General features: G+C 43.6%; 1 pseudogene across 1 annotated transcript in view; it reads right to left on the bottom strand.

Annotated features, from left to right (window-relative positions):
• Positions 1 to 121: 121 nt before the first annotated feature.
• LOC147333804 (uncharacterized) overlaps positions 122 to 19,178 on the bottom strand; it is a 169,495-nt pseudogene continuing 150,438 nt past the window's right edge. The window contains exon 9 of the transcript XR_015125898.1: positions 122 to 213. The product of XR_015125898.1 is annotated as an uncharacterized LOC147333804 (transcript). The remainder of the gene's footprint in view (positions 214 to 19,178) is intronic.

The raw sequence follows: 19,178 nt of genomic DNA, 5'->3' as shown, positions 1-19,178 counted from the left end.
CAGTTCAGAGGATCTACGGCAGCAGAGACCTTCATGGACACTAAAAGTCTCAAACACACAACAACAACATCACACTGACTCCACTCTGACATCACTGATCAATAATCAAAGAACACACAGATCAAACTGATTGATCAGCCATCAGAGGAGTCGGATCAATGGAGCTGCTTCTGTTCCTGATGTCCCCTGTTTGATCCTGGACCTGAACTCTCCCTGCAGAGGAGACACAACACAGTCAGACAATGAAGTCGATCATTTCAAGTCAAAGCACCTCTAAAAACGGAATCACTGAAGCGGTATTTTATTCACATCAGAATTACATGTGAGAAGAAAATTTACAACTTCATTTTTCCAGACTGTCAGAATCAAACAGCATCACTGACTCGCACTGGAATGTAGCTGAATGTAAGTGAAGTTCTCAAACAATTTATGTCCCTACACTCACCGATGGTCGTGAGCTTTGGTAGTGACTGAAAGAACAAGACTGCAGATACGAGTGGTGGAAATGAGCTTTAACCTGGGTGAGGTGTTTTGGGCATGTCCCACCGGGAGGAGGCCCCGGGGAACGTCTTGGTGCTCCCCAGTCAAGTTGGAAGAGGTGGCTGGGGAGGGAGAGGAAGGACTGGGCTTCTTTGCTTAGGCTGCTGCCCCGGTTAAGAGGAAGAAATGGATAGAAGGTACTTAAAGATTAAGCTGTTGCTAATGTAAATTGTGGTACCTGGAGCTCTCTTATTAGTGTCTGTGTATGATGATGAGTTTAGAAGTGAGAGAAATTTAATTTATGGAAACATTGCGTTAAAGTATCACCAATAAAACAGCATCAAGGCTACTAAGTCAGTTTCATAAATCTAATTTTCCCACTTGTTGATGCCCAGAGTGGTTGAAACTAGATTTATTAGGGCCCGAGCACCGAGAGTGCGAAGGCCCTATTGTATCTGCTCCGTTTCTTATTAGGGCCCGAGCACCGAGAGTGCGAAGGCCCTATTGTATCTGCTCCGTTTCTTATTAGGGCCCGAGCACCGAGAGTGCGAAGGCCCTATTGTATCTGCTCCGTTTCTTATTAGGGCCCGAGCACTGAGAGTGCGAAGGCCCTATTGTATCTGCTCCGTTTCTTATTATTATTATTATTATTATTATTATTATTATTATTATTATTATTATTATTATTATTATTCACCCCAAACAAGGGCCTTTTTGAGGGCCTAAACATGCTCAAAAACTCATGAAATTTTGCACACATGCCAGGTCTGGTGAAAAATTTTGTATTTTAATGGTTTTACTTATGAGCACTGGGAAATGGCTCTAGAGCGCCACCTATGCCTTGTTAAATGCAGCCCTACGACCACATGGTTTGAGCTACATGTATGAAATTTGGCACACATGTGTATCATTCCAAGACGAACAAAAAAGTCTGTGGGCCCATTGACGCAAACCCAACAGGAAGTCCGCCATTTGGAAGAGAAGGTGACATTTTGGCTCTAATTTTGCCATTTCCATGCCTCGAACTTTAACGAACTCCTCCTTGGGATTTGGTCGTATAAGCTTCAAATTTGGACAGTGTCAACTACACCCTTGTGCCATGTTAAATTGCGGAGCTTTTGAGTTTTCACAATACTATGAGGCCGTGGCGCCATGGCGAATTTCGATGACTCACCATGAAAATCTTATTGCCTCTCATTTTGTCATACATTTTCTGACCTTGACCAAAGAGCACACATATGATAAGGCTCCACCCCTGAACATATTTCAACTGCCATATTTGACATCAAGGACAGCGCCACCTAGTGGGAACAGGAAATGTCATGTTTTACACTTTGGGGTACAGTATAGTGATGGGTGACATCTGCAGCCTCAAATTTCTCCAGGAAAGCCTTAAGGAGTTGGTCTTGGGTTACAGTGAAAACTGTGAGTTTTCGCGAAAGGGTGTGACCCCAGCAGCATGGCGAACTTTGATGTCACGCCATGAAGAAACAAATTAGTATAACTCAATGAAATCCAGTCTGATCAGTACCAGACTTTACAGGCATGATGTCAGACCCGCCCTGAACAGATTGATGTGCCCATTGTCGGAAATACGGACAGCGCCACCTAGTGGCAACAGGAAATGTCATGGCTTTAATTTTGTTGTACTGATTTTCACAGGTTCATCTTGGCCACCTCAAAAGCGGTGAATATCACCATCAGTCCCTCGTGATGCTTCAGTGCAAAAATTGTGACTTTAAACTGAACGGCGCACCCTGGTGGCAACGCTGTTCAACATGAAAGATGAAGTGGCTTTTGAGGGTCTTGGCAAGTTTATAGAGGCTTGAAATTTGGCCCACACCTCCAAATGGATGAACGCTTTGTTGGCATGTGATCATTTTCATTGAATAGCGCGAAGTGGCTCCACAGCGCCCCCTACAAAATTTCAAAACCACAGCCCCTGCTCTGTGTTCTATGTATGATTCTGAAACCTGGTAAGCTTATAGGAGATATCAAGATGTACAAAAAAGTCTCTTGGTGCAATATCCCAAATCCAACAGGAAGTCAGCCATTTTAAAATTAATGTGTAATTTTGGCAACATTTTCCCCTCTTTCCAGGCACCGTTCTTTGACGAACTCCTCCAAGGGATTTCATCATATTGAACCAATCTCCAGTGTGTGGAATCTAAAGACCTTTGTGATGTTAAATTGCGAAGCTTTTTACGTTCAGTGAAACGGGGTGGTTATGGTGGCACTTAGAGTTTGAATCACTCTCCAAAAAGCAGTAATCTGCTGTCACTCAAAAACACAATGTCCAATCTCTCCCAAACGTCTAAGGTGTGATGAGACTCGAGCTCGGAAGTGTTTGTTATGCCATTTGTACATAATGGTTAGAGCGCCACCTAGTGGAACGACTAACTAATCATGAATGAATGAGTTGAAATGTTAGCTGGTGGTTAAATGCATGAATTCCATCAATGTGACATCAGATCGGACGTGCTGGTTGTAGGTGTTGGGCGTGGCTCGACGCGCCGGGGGTGCGAGGGCCCTCATAACGCTGCTTGCAGCTTTAATTATTATTATTATTATTATTATTATTATTCAGGCGAAACAAGGGCCTTTTTGAGGTCCTAAACATGCTCAAAAACTCATGAAATTTTGCACACATGCCAGGACTGGTGAAAAATTTTGTATTTTAATGGTTTTACATATGAGCACTGGGAAATGGCTCTACAGCGCCACCTATGCCTTGTTAAATGCAGCCCTACGACCACATCGTTTGAGCTACATGTATGAAATTTGGCACACATGTGTATCATGCCAAGACGAACAAAAAAGTCTGGGGGCCCATTGACGCAAACCCAACAGGAAGTCCGCCATTTGGAAGAGAAGGTGACATTTTGGCTCTAATTTTGCCATTTCCATGCCTCGAACTTTTGCGAACTCCTCCTTGGGGTTTGATTTCATAACCTTCATATTTGGTCAGTGTCAACTACACCCTTGTGCCATGTTAAATTGCGGAGCTTTTGAGTTTTCACAATACTATGAGGCCGTGGCGCCATGGCGAATTTCGATGACTCGCCATGAAAATCTTATTGCCTCTCATTTTGTCATACATTTTCTGACCTTGACCAAAGTGAACACATATGATAAGGCTCCACCCCTGAACATATTTCAACTGCCATATTTGACACCAGGGACAGCGCCACCTAGTGGGAACAGGAAATGTCATGTTTTACACTTTGGGGTACAGTATAGTGATGGGTGACATCTGCAGCCTCAAATTTCTCCAGGAAAGCCTTAAGGAGTTGGTCTTGGGTTACAGTGAAAACTGTGAGTTTTCGCGAAAGGGTGTGACCCCAGCAGCATGGCGAACTTTGATGTCACGCCATGAAGAAACAAATTAGTATAACTCAATGAAATCCAGTCTGATCAGTACCAGACTTTACAGGCATGATGTCAGACCCGCCCTGAACAGATTGATGTGCCCATTGTCGGAAATACGGGCAGCGCCACCTAGTGGGAACAGGAAATGTCATGGCTTTCATTTTGTTGTACTGATTTTCACAGGTTCATCGTGGCCACCTCAAAAGCGGTGAATAACACCATCAGTCCCTCGTGATGCTTCAGTGCAAAAATTGTGACTTTAAACTGAACGGCGCACCCTGGTGGCAACGCTGTTCACCATGAAAGATGAAGTGGCTTTTGAGGGTCTTGGCAAGTGTATAGAGGCTTGAAATTTGGCACACACCTCCAATGTGACGAAGGCTTTGTTGTCATGTGATAATTTTCATTGAATATCCCAAAATGGCTCCACAGCGCCCCCTACAAAATTTCAAAACCACAGCCCCAGCTCTGTGTTTTATGTATGAATCTGAAACCTGGTAGGCTTATAGGAGATATCAAGATGTACAAAAAAGTCTCTTGGAGCAATATCCCAAATCCAACAGGAAGTCAGCCATTTTAAAATTAATGTGTAATTTTGGCGACATTTTCCCCTCTTTTCAGGCTTCATACTTTGACGAACTCCTCCAAGGGATTTCATCAGATTGGACCGATCTGAAGTTTGTGGAATCTAAAGACCTTTGTGATGTTAAATTGCGAAGCTTTTTACGTTCAGGGAAACGGGGTGGTCATGGCGGCACTTAGAGTTTCAATCACTCACCAAAAAGCAGTAATCTGCTGTCACTCAAAAACACAATATCCAATCTCTCCCAAACGTCGCAGGTGTGATGAGACTCGAGCTCGGAAATGTTTGTTATGCCATTTGTCGGTAATAGTTAGAGCGCCACCTAGTGGGACGACTATAATCATGGTTCAATGAGATGAAATGTTAGCTGGTGGTTAAATGCATGAATTCCATCAATGTGACATCAGATCGGACGTGCTGGTTTTAGGTGTTGGGCGTGGCTCGACACGCCAGGGTGCGAGGGCCCTCATAACGCTGCTTGCAGCTTTAATTATTATTATTATTATTATTATTATTATTCAGGCGAAACAAGGGCCTTTTTGAGGGCCTAAACATGCTCAAAAACTCATGAAATTTTGCACACATGCCAGGTCTGGTGAAAAATTTTGTATTTTAATGGTTTTACATATGAGCACTGGGAAATGGCTCTAGAGCGCCACCTATGCCTTGTTAAATGCAGCCCTACGACCACATCGTTTGAGCTACATGTATGAAATTTGGCACACATGTGTATCATGCCAAGACGAACAAAAAAGTCTGTGGGCCCATTGACGCAAACCCAACAGGAAGTCCGCCATTTGGAAGAGAAGGTGACATTTTGGCTCTAATTTTGCCATTTCCATGCCTCGAACTTTTGCGAACTCCTCCTTGGGGTTTCATTTCATAACCTTCAAATTTGGACAGTGTCAACTACACACCTGGGCCATGTTAAATTGCGGAGCTTTTGAGTTTTCACAATACTATGAGGCCGTGGCGCCATGGCGAATTTCGATGACTCGCCATGAAAATCTTATTGCCTCTCATTTTGTCATACATTTTCTGACCTTGACCAAAGTGAACACATATGATAAGGCTCCACCCCTGAACATATTTCAACTGCCATATTTGACACCAGGGACAGCGCCACCTAGTGGGAACAGGAAATGTCATGTTTTACACTTTGGGGTACAGTATAGTGATGGGTGACACCTGCAGCCTCAAATTTCTCCAGGAAAGCCTTAAGGAGTTGGTCTTGGGTTACAGTGAAAACTGTGACTTTTCGCAAAAGGGTGTGACCCCAGCAGCATGGCGAACTTTGATGTCACGCCATGAAGAAACAAATTAGTATAACTCAATGAAATCCAGTCTGATCAGTACCAGACTTTACAGGCATGATGTCAGACCCGCCCTGAACAGATTGACGTGCCCATTGTCGGAAATACGGACAGCGCCACCTAGTGGCCACAGGAAATGTCATGGCTTTAATTTTGTTGTACTGATTTTCACAGGTTCATCGTGGCCACCTCAAAAGCGGTGAATATCACCATTAGTCCCTCGTGATGCTTCAGTGCAAAAATTGTGACTTTACACTGAACGGCGCACCCTGGTGGCAACGCGGTACAACATGAAAGATGAAGTGGCTTTTGAGGGGCTTGGAAAGTTTATAGAGGCTTGAAATTTGGCCCACACCCCCAAATGGATGTAGGCTTTGTTGTCATGTGATCATTTTCATTGAATAGCGCGAAATTGCTCCACAGCGCCCCCTACAAAGTTTCAAAATATCAGCCCCTGCTCTGTGTTTTATCTATGAGTCTGAAACTTGGTAAGCTCATGGAAGATATTAAGATGTACAAAAAAGTCTCTTGGAGCAATATCCCAAATCCAACAGGAAGTCAGCCATTTTAAAATTCATGTGTAATTTTGGCGACATTTTCCCCTCTTTTCAGGCTTCATACTTTGACGAAATCCTCCAAGGGATTTCATCATATTGAAGCATTCTTCAGTGTGTAGAATCTAAAGACCTTTGTGATGTTAAATTGCGAAGCTTTTTACGTTCAGGGAAACGGGGTGGTCATGGCGGCACTTAGAGTTTCAATCACTCGCCAAAAAGCAGTAATCTGCTGTCACTCAAAAACACAATATCCAATCTCTCCCAAACGTCGCAGGTGTGATGAGACTCGAGCTCGGAAATGTTTGTTATGCCATTTGTCAGTAATAGTTAGAGCGCCACCTAGTGGGACGACTATAATCATGGTTCAATGAGATGAAATGTTAGCTGGTGGTTAAATGCATGAATTCCATCAATGTGACATCACATTGGACGTGCTGGTTTTAGGTGTTGGGCGTGGCTCGACACGCCAGGGTGCGAGGGCCCTCATAACGCTGCTTGCAGCTTTAATTATTATTATTATTATTAGGGCCCGAGCACCGAGAGTGCGAAGGCCCTATTGTATCTGCTCCGTTTCTTATTAGGGCCCGAGCACTGAGAGTGCGAAGGCCCTATTGTATCTGCTCCGTTTCTTATTAGGGCCCGAGCACTGAGAGTGCGAAGGCCCTATTGTATCTGCTCCGTTTCTTATTAGGGCCCGAGCACCGAGAGTGCGAAGGCCCTATTGTATCTGCTCCGTTTCTTATTATTATTATTATTATTATTATTATTATTATTATTATTATTATTATTATTATTATTATTCACCCCAAACAAGGGCCTTTTTGAGGGCCTAAACATGCTCAAAAACTCATGAAATTTTGCACACATGCCAGGTCTGGTGAAAAATTTTGTATTTTAATGGTTTTACATATGAGCACTGGGAAATGGCTCTACAGCGCCACCTATGCCTTGTTAAATGCAGCCCTACGACCACATGGTTTGAGCTACATGTATGAAATTTGGCACACATGTGTATCATGCCAAGACGAACAAAAAAGTCTGTGGGCCCATTGACGCAAACCCAACAGGAAGTCCGCCATTTGGAAGAGAAGGTGACATTTTGGCTCTAATTTTGCCATTTCCATGCCTCGAACTTTTGCGAACTCCTCCTTGGGGTTTCATTTCATAACCTTCAAATTTGGACAGTGTCAACTACACCCTTGTGCCATGTTAAATTGCGGAGCTTTTGAGTTTTCACAATACTATGAGGCCGTGGCGCCATGGCGAATTTCGATGACTCGCCATGAAAATCTTATTGCCTCTCATTTTGTCATACATTTTCTGACCTTGACCAAAGTGAACACATATGATAAGGCTCCACCCCTGAACATATTTCAACTGCCATATTTGACATCAAGGACAGCGCCACCTAGTGGGAACAGGAAATGTCATGTTTTACACTTTGGGGTACAGTATAGTGATGGGTGACATCTGCAGCCTCAAATTTCTCCAGGAAAGCCTTAAGGAGTTGGTCTTGGGTTACAGTGAAAACTGTGAGTTTTCGCGAAAGGGTGTGACCCCAGCAGCATGGCGAACTTTGATGTCACGCCATGAAGAAAGAAATTAGTATAACTCAATGAAATCCAGTCTGATCAGTACCAGACTTTACAGGCATGATGTCAGACCCGCCCTGAACAGATTGATGTGCCCATTGTCGGAAATACGGACAGCGCCACCTAGTGGCAACAGGAAATGTCATGGCTTTAACTTTGTTGTACTGATTTTCACAGGTTGATCGTGGCCACCTCAAAAGCGGTGAATATCACCATCAGTCCCTCGTGATGCTTCAGTGCAAAAATTGTGACTTTAAACTGAACGGCGCACCCTGGTGGCAACGCGGTTCATCATGAAAGATGAAGTGGCTTTTGAGGGGCTTGGAAAGTTTATAGAGGCTTTAAATTTGGCACACACCTCCAAATGGATGAAGGCATTGTTGTTATGTAACCATTTTCCTTGAATAGCGCAAAATGGCTCCACAGCGCCCCCTACAATATTTCAAAACATCAGCCCCTGCTCTGTGTTTCATCTATGAGTCTGACACTTGGTAAGCTTGTGTAAGATATCAAGATGTACAAAAAAGTCTCTTGGAGCAATATCCCAAATCCAACAGGAAGTCAGCCATTTTAAAATTAATGTGTAATTTTGATGACATTTTCCCCCCTTTTCAGGCCTCATACTTTGACGAACTCCTCCAAGGGATTTCATCATATTGAAGCATTCTTCAGTGTGTAGAATCTAAAGACCTTTGTGATGTTAAATTGCGAAGCTTTTTCCGTTCAGGGAAACGGGGTGGTCATGGCGGCACGTAGAGTTTCAATCACTCGCAAAAAGCAGTAATCTGCTGTCACTAAAAAACACAATGTCCAATCTCTCCCAAAGGTCGCAGGTGTGATGAGACTCGAGCTTGGAAATGTTTGTTATGCTATTTGTCAATAATGGTTAGAGCGCCACCTAGTGGCATGACTATAATCCTGGTTGAATAAGATGAAATGTTAGCTGGTGATTAAAAGCATGAAATCCATCAATGTGACATCACATCGGACGTGCCGGTTTGAGGTGTTGGCAGTGGCTCGACGTGCCGGGGGTGCGAGGGCCCTCATAACGCTGCTTGCAGCTTTAATTATTATTATTATTATTATTATTCACCCCAAACAAGGGCCTTTTTGAGGGCCTAAACATGCTCAAAAACTCATGAAATTTTGCACACATGCCAGGTTTGGTGAAAAATTTTGTATTTTAATGGTTTTACATATGAGCACTGGGAAATGGCTCTACAGCGCCACCTATGCCTTGTTAAATGCAGCCCTACGACCACATCGTTTGAGCTACATGTATGAAATTTGGCACACATGTGTATCATGCCAAGACGAACAAAAAAGTCAGTGGGCCCATTGACGCAAACCCAACAGGAAGTCCGCCATTTGGAAGAGAAGGTGACATTTTGGCTCTAATTTTGCCATTTCCATGCCTCGAACTTTAACGAACTCCTCCTTGGGATTTGGTCCTATAAGCTTCAAATTTGGACAGTGTCAACTACACCCTTGTGCCATGTTAAATTGCGGAGCTTTTGAGTTTTCACAATACTATGAGGCCGTGGCGCCATGGCGAATTTTGATGACTCGCCATGAAAATCTTATTGCCTCTCATTCTGTCATACATGTTCCGATCTGGACCAAAGAGCACACATATGATAAGGCTCCACCCCTGAACATATTTCAACTGCCATATTTGACATCAAGGACAGCGCCACCTAGTGGGAACAGGAAATATCATGTTTTACACTTTGGGGTACAGTATTGTGATGGGTGACATCTGCAGCCTCAAATTTCTCCAGGAAAGCCTTAAGGAGTTGGTCTTGGGTTACAGTGAAAACTGTGACTTTTCACGAAAGGGTGTGACCCCAGCAGCATGGCGAACTTTGATGTCACGCCATGAAGAAACAAATTAGTATAACTCAATGAAATCCAGTCTGATCAGTACCAGACTTTACAGGCATGATGTCAGACCCGCCCTGAACAGATTGATATGCCCATTGTCGGAAATACGGACAGCGCCACCTAGTGGCAACAGGAAATGTCATGGCTTTAACTTTGTTGTACTGATTTTCACAGGTTGATCGTGGCCACCTCAAAAGCGGTGAATATCACCATCAGTCCCTCGTGATGCTTCAGTGCAAAAATTGTGACTTTAAACTGAACGGCGCACCCTGGTGGCAACGCGGTTCATCATGAAAGATGAAGTGGCTTTTGAGGGGCTTGGAAAGTTTATAGAGGCTTGAAATTTGGCACACACCTCCAAATGGATGAAGGCATTGTTGTTATGTAACCATTTTCCTTGAATAGCGCAAAATGGCTCCACAGCGCCCCCTACAATATTTCAAAACATCAGCCCCTGCTCTGTGTTTCATCTATGAGTCTGACACTTGGAAAGCTTGTGTAAGATATCAAGATGTACAAAAAAGTCTCTTGGAGCAATATCCCAAATCCAACAGGAAGTCAGCTATTTTAAAATTAATGTGTAATTTTGATGACATTTTCCCCCCTTTTCAGGCCTCATACTTTGACGAACTCCTCCAAGGGATTTCATCATATTGAAGCATTCTTCAGTGTGTAGAATCTAAAGACCTTTGTGATGTTAAATTGCGAAGCTTTTTCCGTTCAGGGAAACGGGGTGGTCATGGCAGCACGTAGAGTTTCAATCACTCGCAAAAAGCAGTAATCTGCTGTCACTAAAAAACACAATGTCCAATCTCTCCCAAAGGTCGCAGGTGTGATGAGACTCGAGCTTGGAAATGTTTGTTATGCTATTTGTCAATAATGGTTAGAGCGCCACCTAGTGGCATGACTATAATCCTGGTTGAATAAGATGAAATGTTAGCTGGTGATTAAAAGCATGAAATCCATCAATGTGACATCACATCGGACGTGCCGGTTTGAGGTGTTGGCAGTGGCTCGACGTGCCGGGGGTGCGAGGGCCCTCATAACGCTGCTTGCAGCTTTAATTATTATTATTATTATTATTATTATTATTATTCACCCCAAACAAGGGCCTTTTTGAGGGCCTAAACATGCTCAAAAACTCATGAAATTTTGCACACATGCCAGGTCTGGTGAAAAATTTTGTATTTTAATGGTTTTACATATGAGCACTGGGAAATGGCTCTACAGCGCCACCTATGCCTTGTTAAATGCAGCCCTACGACCACATCGTTTGAGCTACATGTATGAAATTTGGCACACATGTGTATCATGCCAAGACGAACAAAAAAGTCTGGGGGCCCATTGACGCAAACCCAACAGGAAGTCCGCCATTTGGAAGAGAAGGTGACATTTTGGCTCTAATTTTGCCATTTCCATGCCTCGAACTTTTGCGAACTCCTCCTTGGGGCTTGATTTCATAACCTTCATATTTGGTCAGTGTCAACTACACCCTTGTGCCATGTTAAATTGCGGAGCTTTTGAGTTTTCACAATACGGTGAGGCCGTGGCGCCATGGCGAATTACGATGACTCGCCATGAAAATCTTATTGCCTCTCATTCTGTCATAGATTTTCTGACCTTGACCAAAGTGAACACATATGATAAGGCTCCACCCCTGAACATATTTCAACTGCCATATTTGACACCAGGGACAGCGCCACCTAGTGGGAACAGGAAATGTCATGTTTTACACTTTGGGGTACAGTATAGTGATGGGTGACATCTGCAGCCTCAAATTTCTCCAGGAAAGCCTTAAGGAGTTGGTCTTGGGTTACAGTGAAAACTGTGACTTTTCGCCAAAGGGTGTGACCTCAGCGGCATGGCGAACTTTGATGTCACGCCATGAAGAAACAAATTAGTATAACTCAATGAAATCCAGTCTGATCAGTACCAGACTTTACAGTCATGATGTCAGACCCACCCTGAACAGATTGATGTGCCCATTGTCGGGAATACGTACAGCGCCACCTAGTGGCAACAGGACATGTCATGTCTTACACTTTGTTGTACTGATTTTCACAGGTTCATCGTGGCCACCTCAAAAGCGGTGAATATCACCATCAGTCCTTCGTGATGGTTCAGTGCGAAAATTGTGACTTTAAACTGAATGGCGCACCCTGGTGGCAGCGCAGTTCACCATGAAAGATGAAGGTGCTTTTGAGGGGCTTGGAAAGTTTATAGAGGCTTTAAATTTGGCGCACACCTCCAATGTGACGAAGGCTTTGTTGTTATGTGACCATTTTCCTTGAATAGCGCAAAATGGCTCCATGGCGCCCCCTACAAAATTCCAAAATATCAGCCCCTGCTCTGTGTTTTATCTATGAGTCTGAAACTTGGTAAGCTCATGGAAGATATTAAGATGTACAAAAAAGCCTCTTGGAGCAATATCCCAAATCCAACAGGAAGTCAGCCATTTTAAAATGAATGTGCAATTTTGGCAACATTTTCCCATCTTTTCAGGCACCGTACTTTGACGAACTCCTCCAAGGGATTTCATCAGATTGGACCGATCTGCACCTTGTGGAATCTAAAGACCTTTGTGATGTTAAATTGCGAAGCTTTTTACGTTCAGGGAAACGGGGTGGTTATGGCGGCACTTAGAGTTTGAATCACTCGCCAAAAAGCAGTAATCTGCTGTTACTCAAAAACACAATGTCCAATCTCTCCCAAACGTCTCAGGTGTGATGAGACTCGAGCTTGGAAGTGTTTGTTATGCCATTTGTACATAATGGTTAGAGCGCCACCTAGTGGAACGACTAACTAATCATGAATGAATGAGTTGAGATGTTAGCTGGTGGTTAAATGCATGAATTCCATCAATGTGACATCAGATCGGACGTGCTGGTTTTAGGTGTTGGGCGTGGCTCGACGCGCCGGGGGTGCGAGGGCCCTCATAACGCTGCTTGCAGCTTTAATTATTATTATTATTATTCACCCCAAACAAGGGCCTTTTTGAGGGCCTAAACATGCTCAAAAACTCATGAAATTTTGCACACATGCCAGGTTTGGTGAAAAATTTTGTATTTTAATGGTTTTACATATGAGCACTGGGAAATGGCTCTACAGCGCCACCTATGCCTTGTTAAATGCAGCCCTACGACCACATCGTTTGAGCTACATGTATGAAATTTGGCACACATGTGTATCATGCCAAGACGAACAAAAAAGTCTGGGGGCCCATTGACGCAAACCCAACAGGAAGTCCGCCATTTGGAAGAGAAGGTGACATTTTGGCTCTAATTTTGCCATTTCCATGCCTCGAACTTTAACGAACTCCTCCTTGGGATTTGGTCCTATAAGCTTCAAATTTGGACAGTGTCAACTACACCCTTGTGCCATGTTAAATTGCGGAGCTTTTGAGTTTTCACAATAGTATGAGGCCGTGGCGCCATGGCGAATTTTGATGACTCGCCATGAAAATCTTATTGCCTCTCGTTCTGTCATACATGTTCCGATCTGGACCAAAGAGCACACATATGATAAGGCTCCACCCCTGAACATATTTCAACTGCCATATTTGACATCAAGGACAGCGCCACCTAGTGGGAACAGGAAATGTCATGTTTTACACTTTGGGGTACAGTATTGTGATGGGTGACATCTGCAGCCTCAAATTTCTCCAGGAAAGCCTTAAGGAGTTGGTCTTGGGTTACAGTGAAAACTGTGACTTTTCACGAAAGGGTGTGACCCCAGCAGCATGGCGAACTTTGATGTCACGCCATGAAGAAACAAATTAGTATAACTCAATGAAATCCAGTCTGATCAGTACCAGACTTTACAGGCATGATGTCAGACCCGCCCTGAACAGATTGATATGCCCATTGTCGGAAATACGGACAGCGCCACCTAGTGGCAACAGGAAATGTCATGGCTTTAACTTTGTTGTACTGATTTTCACAGGTTCATCGTGGCCACCTCAAAAGCGGTGAATATCACCATCAGTCCCTCGTGATGCTTCAGTGCAAAAATTGTGACTTTAAACTGAACGGCGCACCCTGGTGGCAACGCTGTTCATCATGAAAGATGAAGTGGCTTTTGAGGGGCTTGAAAAGTTTATAGAGGCTTGAAATTTGGCACACACCTCCAAATGGATGAAGGCATTGTTGTTATGTAACCATTTTCCTTGAATAGCGCAAAATGGCTCCACAGCGCCCCCTACAATATTTCAAAACATCAGCCCCTGCTCTGTGTTTCATCTATGAGTCTGACACTTGGTAAGCTTGTGTAAGATATCAAGATGTACAAAAAAGTCTCTTGGAGCAATATCCCAAATCCAACAGGAAGTCAGCCATTTTAAAATTAATGTGTAATTTTGGCGACATTTTCCCCTCTTTTCAGGCTTCATACTTTGACGAACTCCTCCAAGGGATTTCATCATATTGAACCATTCTCCAGTGTGTGGAATCCAAAGACCTTTGTGATGTTAAATTGCGAAGCTTTTTACGTTCAGGGAAAAGGGGTGGTTATGGCGGCACTTAGAGTTTGAATCACTCGCCAAAAAGCAGTAATCTGCTGTCACTCAAAAACACAATATCCAATCTCTCCCAAAGGTCGCAGGCGTGATGAGACTCGAGCTCGGAAATGTTTGTTATGCTATTTGTCAATAATGGTTAGAGCGCCACCTAGTGGCATGACTATAATCCTGGTTGAATAAGATGAAATGTTAGCTGGTGATTAAAAGCATGAAATCCATCAATGTGACATCACATCGGACGTGCCGGTTTGAGGTGTTGGCAGTGGCTCGACGTGCCGGGGGTGCGAGGGCCCTCATAACGCTGCTTGCAGCTTTAATTATTATTAGGGCCCGAGCACCGAGAGTGCGAAGGCCCTATTGTATCTGCTCCGTTTCTTATTATTAGGGCCCGAGCACCGAGAGTGCGAAGGCCCTATTGTATCTGCTCCGTTTCTTATTAGGGCCCGAGCACCGAGAGTGCGAAGGCCCTATTGTATCTGCTCCGTTTCTTATTATTATTATTATTAGGGCCCGAGCACTGAGAGTGCGAAGGCCCTATTGTATCTGCTCCGTTTCTTATTATTATTATTATTATTATTATTATTATTATTATTATTATTATTATTATTATTATTCACCCCAAACAAGGGCCTTTTTGAGGGCCTAAACATGCTCAAAAACTCATGAAATTTTGCACACATGCCAGGTCTGGTGAAAAATTTTGTATTTTAATGGTTTTACTTATGAGCACTGGGAAATGGCTCTAGAGCGCCACCTATGCCTTGTTAAATGCAGCCCTACGACCACATGGTTTGAGCTACATGTATGAAATTTGGCACACATGTGTATCATTCCAAGACGAACAAAAAAGTCTGTGGGCCCATTGACGCAAACCCAACAGGAAGTCCGCCATTTGGAAGAGAAGGTGACATTTTGGCTCTAATTTTGCCATTTCCATGCCTCGAACTTTAACGAACTCGTCCTTGGGATTTGGTCCTATATACTTCAAATTTGGACAGTGTCAACTACACCCTTGTGCCATGTTAAATTGCGGAGCTTTTGAGTTTTCACAATACTATGAGGCCGTGGCGCCATGGCGAATTTCGATGACTCGCCATGAAAATCTTATTGCCTCTCATTTTGTCATACATTTTCTGACCTTGACCAAAGTGAACACATATGATAAGGCTCCACCCCTGAACATATTTCAACTGCCATATTTGACACCAGGGACAGCGCCACCTAGTGGGAACAGGAAATGTCATGTTTTACACTTTGGGGTACAGTATAGTGATGGGTGACACCTGCAGCCTCAAATTTCTCCAGGAAAGCCTTAAGGAGTTGGTCTTGGGTTACAGTGAAAACTGTGACTTTTCGCAAAAGGGTGTGACCCCAGCAGCATGGCGAACTTTGATGTCACGCCATGAAGAAACAAATTAGTATAACTCAATGAAATCCAGTCTGTTCAGTACCAGACTTTACAGGCATGATGTCAGACCCGCCCTGAACAGATTGATGTGCCCATTGTCGGGAATACGTACAGCGCCATCTAGTGGCAACAGGAAATGTCATGGCTTTAATTTTGTTGTACTGATTTTCACAGGTTCATCGTGGCCACCTCAAAAGCGGTGAATATCAACATCAGTCCCTCGTGATGCTTCAGTGCAAAAATTGTGACTTTAAACTGAACGGCGCACCCTGGTGGCAACGCGGTCCACCATGAAAGATGAAGTGGCTTTTGAGGGGCTTGGATAGTATATAGAGGCTTTAAATTTAGCACACCCCTCCAAATTGATGAAGGCTTTGTTGTCATGTGATCATTTTTATCGAATAGCGCGAAATGGCTCCACAGCGCCCCCTACAAAATTTCAAAACCACAGCCCCAGCTCTGTGTTTTATGTATGAGTCTGAAACCTGGTAAGCTTATAGGAGATATCAAGATGTACAAAAAAGTCTCTTGGAGCAATATCCAAAATCCAACAGGAAGTCAGCCATTTTAAAATTAATGTGCAATTTTGGCAACATTTTCCCCTCTTTCCAGGCACCGTTCTTTGACGAACTCCTCCAAGGGATTTCATCATATTGAACCAATCTCCAGTGTGTGGAATCTAAAGACCTTTGTGATGTTAAATTGCGAAGCTTTTTACGTTCAGTGAAACGGGGTGGTTATGGTGGCACTTAGAGTTTGAATCACTCGCCAAAAAGCAGTAATCTGCTGTCACTCAAAAACACAATGTCCAATCTCTCCCAAAGCTCATAGGCGTGATGAGACTCGAGCTCGGAAATGTTTGTTATGCCATTTGTGCATAAGGGTTAGAGCGCCACCTAGTGGAACGACTAACAAATCATGAATGAATGAGTTGAAATGTTAGCTGGTGGTTAAATGCATGAATTCCATCAATGTGACATCAGATCGGACGTGCTGGTTTTAGGTGTTGGGCGTGGCTCGACGCGCCGGGGGTGCGAGGGCCCTCATAACGCTGCTTGCAGCTTTAATTATTATTATTATTATTATTCACCCCAAACAAGGGCCTTTTTGAGGGCCTAAACATGCTCAAAAACTCATGAAATTTTGCACACATGCCAGGTCTGGTGAAAAATTTTGTATTTTAATGGTTTTACATATGAGCACTGGGAAATGGCTCTACAGCGCCACCTATGCCTTGTTAAATGCAGCCCTACGACCACATGGTTTGAGCTACATGTATGAAATTTGGCACACATGTGTATCATGCCAAGACGAACAAAAAAGTCTGTGGGCCCATTGACGCAAACCCAACAGGAAGTCCGCCATTTGGAAGAGAAGGTGACATTTTGGCTCTAATTTTGCCATTTCCATGCCTCGAACTTTTGCGAACTCCTCCTTGGGGTTTCATTTCATAACCTTCAAATTTGGACAGTGTCAACTACACCCTTGTGCCATGTTAAATTGCGGAGCTTTTGAGTTTTCACAATACTATGAGGCCGTGGCGCCATGGCGAATTTCGATGACTCGCCATGAAAATCTTATTGCCTCTCATTTTGTCATACATTTTCTGACCTTGACCAAAGTGAACACATATGATAAGGCTCCACCCCTAAACATATTTCAACTGCCATATTTGACATGAAGGACAGCGCCACCTAGTGGGAACAGGAAATGTCATGTTTTACACTTTGGGGTACAGTATAGTGATGGGTGACATCTGCAGCCTCAAATTTCTCCAGAAAACCCTTAAGGAGTTGGTCTTGGGTTACAGTGAAAACTGTGACTTTTCGCAAAAGGGTGTGACCCCAGCAGCATGGCGAACTTTGATGTCACGCCATGAAGAAACAAATTAGTATAACTCCATGAAATCCAGTCTGATCAGTACCAGACTTTACAGGCATGAAGTCAGACCCGCCCTGAACAGATTGATGTGCCCATTGTCGGGAATACGGACAGCGCCACCTAGTGGGAACAGGAAATGTCATGGCTTTAATTTTGTTGTACTGATTTTCACAGGTTCATCGTGGCCACCTCAAAAGCGGTGAATATCACCATCAGTCCCTTGTGATGCTTCAGTGCAAAAATTGTGACTTTAAACTGAACGCCGCACCCTGGTGGCAACGCAGTTCACCATGAAAGATGAAGTGGCTTTTGAGGGGCTTGGAAAGTTTAAAAAGTCTTGAAATTTGGCGCACACCTCCAATGTGGTTAAGGCTTTGTTGTTATGTGATCATTTTCATTGAATATCCCAAAATGGCTCCTCAGCGCCCCCTACAAAATTTCAAAATCACAGCCCCTGCTCTGTGTTTTATGTATGATTCTGAAACCTGGTAAGCTTATAGGAGATATCAAGATGTACAAAAAAGTCTCTTGGAGCAATATCCCAAATCCAACAGGAAGTCAGCCATTTTAAAATTAATGTGCAATTTTGGCAACATTTTCCCCTCTTTCCAGGCATCGTTCTTTGACGAACTCCTCCAAGGGATTTCATCATATTGCACTATTCTTCAGTGTGTGGAATCCAAAGACCTTTGTGTTGTTAAATTGCGAAGCTTTTTACGTTCAGGGAAACGGGGTGGTCATGGCGGCACGTAGACTCTCAATCACTCGCCAAAACGCAGTAATCTGCTGTTACTCAAAAACACAATGTCCAATCTCACCCAAAGGTCGCAGGCATAATGAGACTCGAGTTCGGAAATGTTTGTTATGCCATTTGTACATAATGGTTAGAGTGCCACCTAGTGGAACGACTAGCTAATCATGAATGAATGAGTTGAAATGTTAGCTGGTGGTTAAATGCATGAATTCCATCAATGTGACATCGATCGGACGTGCTGGTTTTAGGTGTTGGGCGTGGCTCGACGCGCCGGGGGTGCGAGGGCCCTCATAACGCTGCTTGCAGCTTTAATTATTATTATTATTATTATTATTATTATTATTATTATTCACCCCAAACAAGGGCCTTTTTGAGGGCCTAAACATGCTCAAAAACTCATGAAATTTTGCACACATGCCAGGTCTGGTGAAAAATTTTGTATTTTAATGGTTTTACATATGAGCACTGGGAAATGGCTCTACAGCGCCACCTATGCCTTGTTAAATGCAGCCCTACGACCACATCGTTTGAGCTACATGTATGAAATTTGGCACACATGTGTATCATGCCAAGACGAACAAAAAAGTCAGTGGGCCCATTGACGCAAACCCAACAGGAAGTCCGCCATTTGGAAGAGAAGGTGACATTTTGGCTCTAATTTTGCCATTTCCATGCCTCGAACTTTTGCGAACTCCTCCTTGGGGTTTCATTTCATAACCTTCATATTTGGTCAGTGTCAACTACACCCTTGTGCCATGTTAAATTGCGGAGCTTTTGAGTTTTCACAATACTATGAGGCCGTGGCGCCATGGCGAATTTCGATGACTCGCCATGAAAATCT

The sequence above is a fragment of the Aulonocara sp. 'chitande type north' Nkhata Bay genome, linkage group LG3 (genome assembly GCF_057382095.1).
Source record: "Aulonocara sp. 'chitande type north' Nkhata Bay isolate Kocher_YH1m ecotype deep benthic linkage group LG3, A_spYH_male_GT1.1, whole genome shotgun sequence".
In the NCBI taxonomy this organism is placed as follows: Eukaryota; Metazoa; Chordata; class Actinopteri; order Cichliformes; family Cichlidae; genus Aulonocara; species Aulonocara sp. 'chitande type north' Nkhata Bay.
This window is presented reverse-complemented; position numbering and strand designations above follow the sequence as displayed.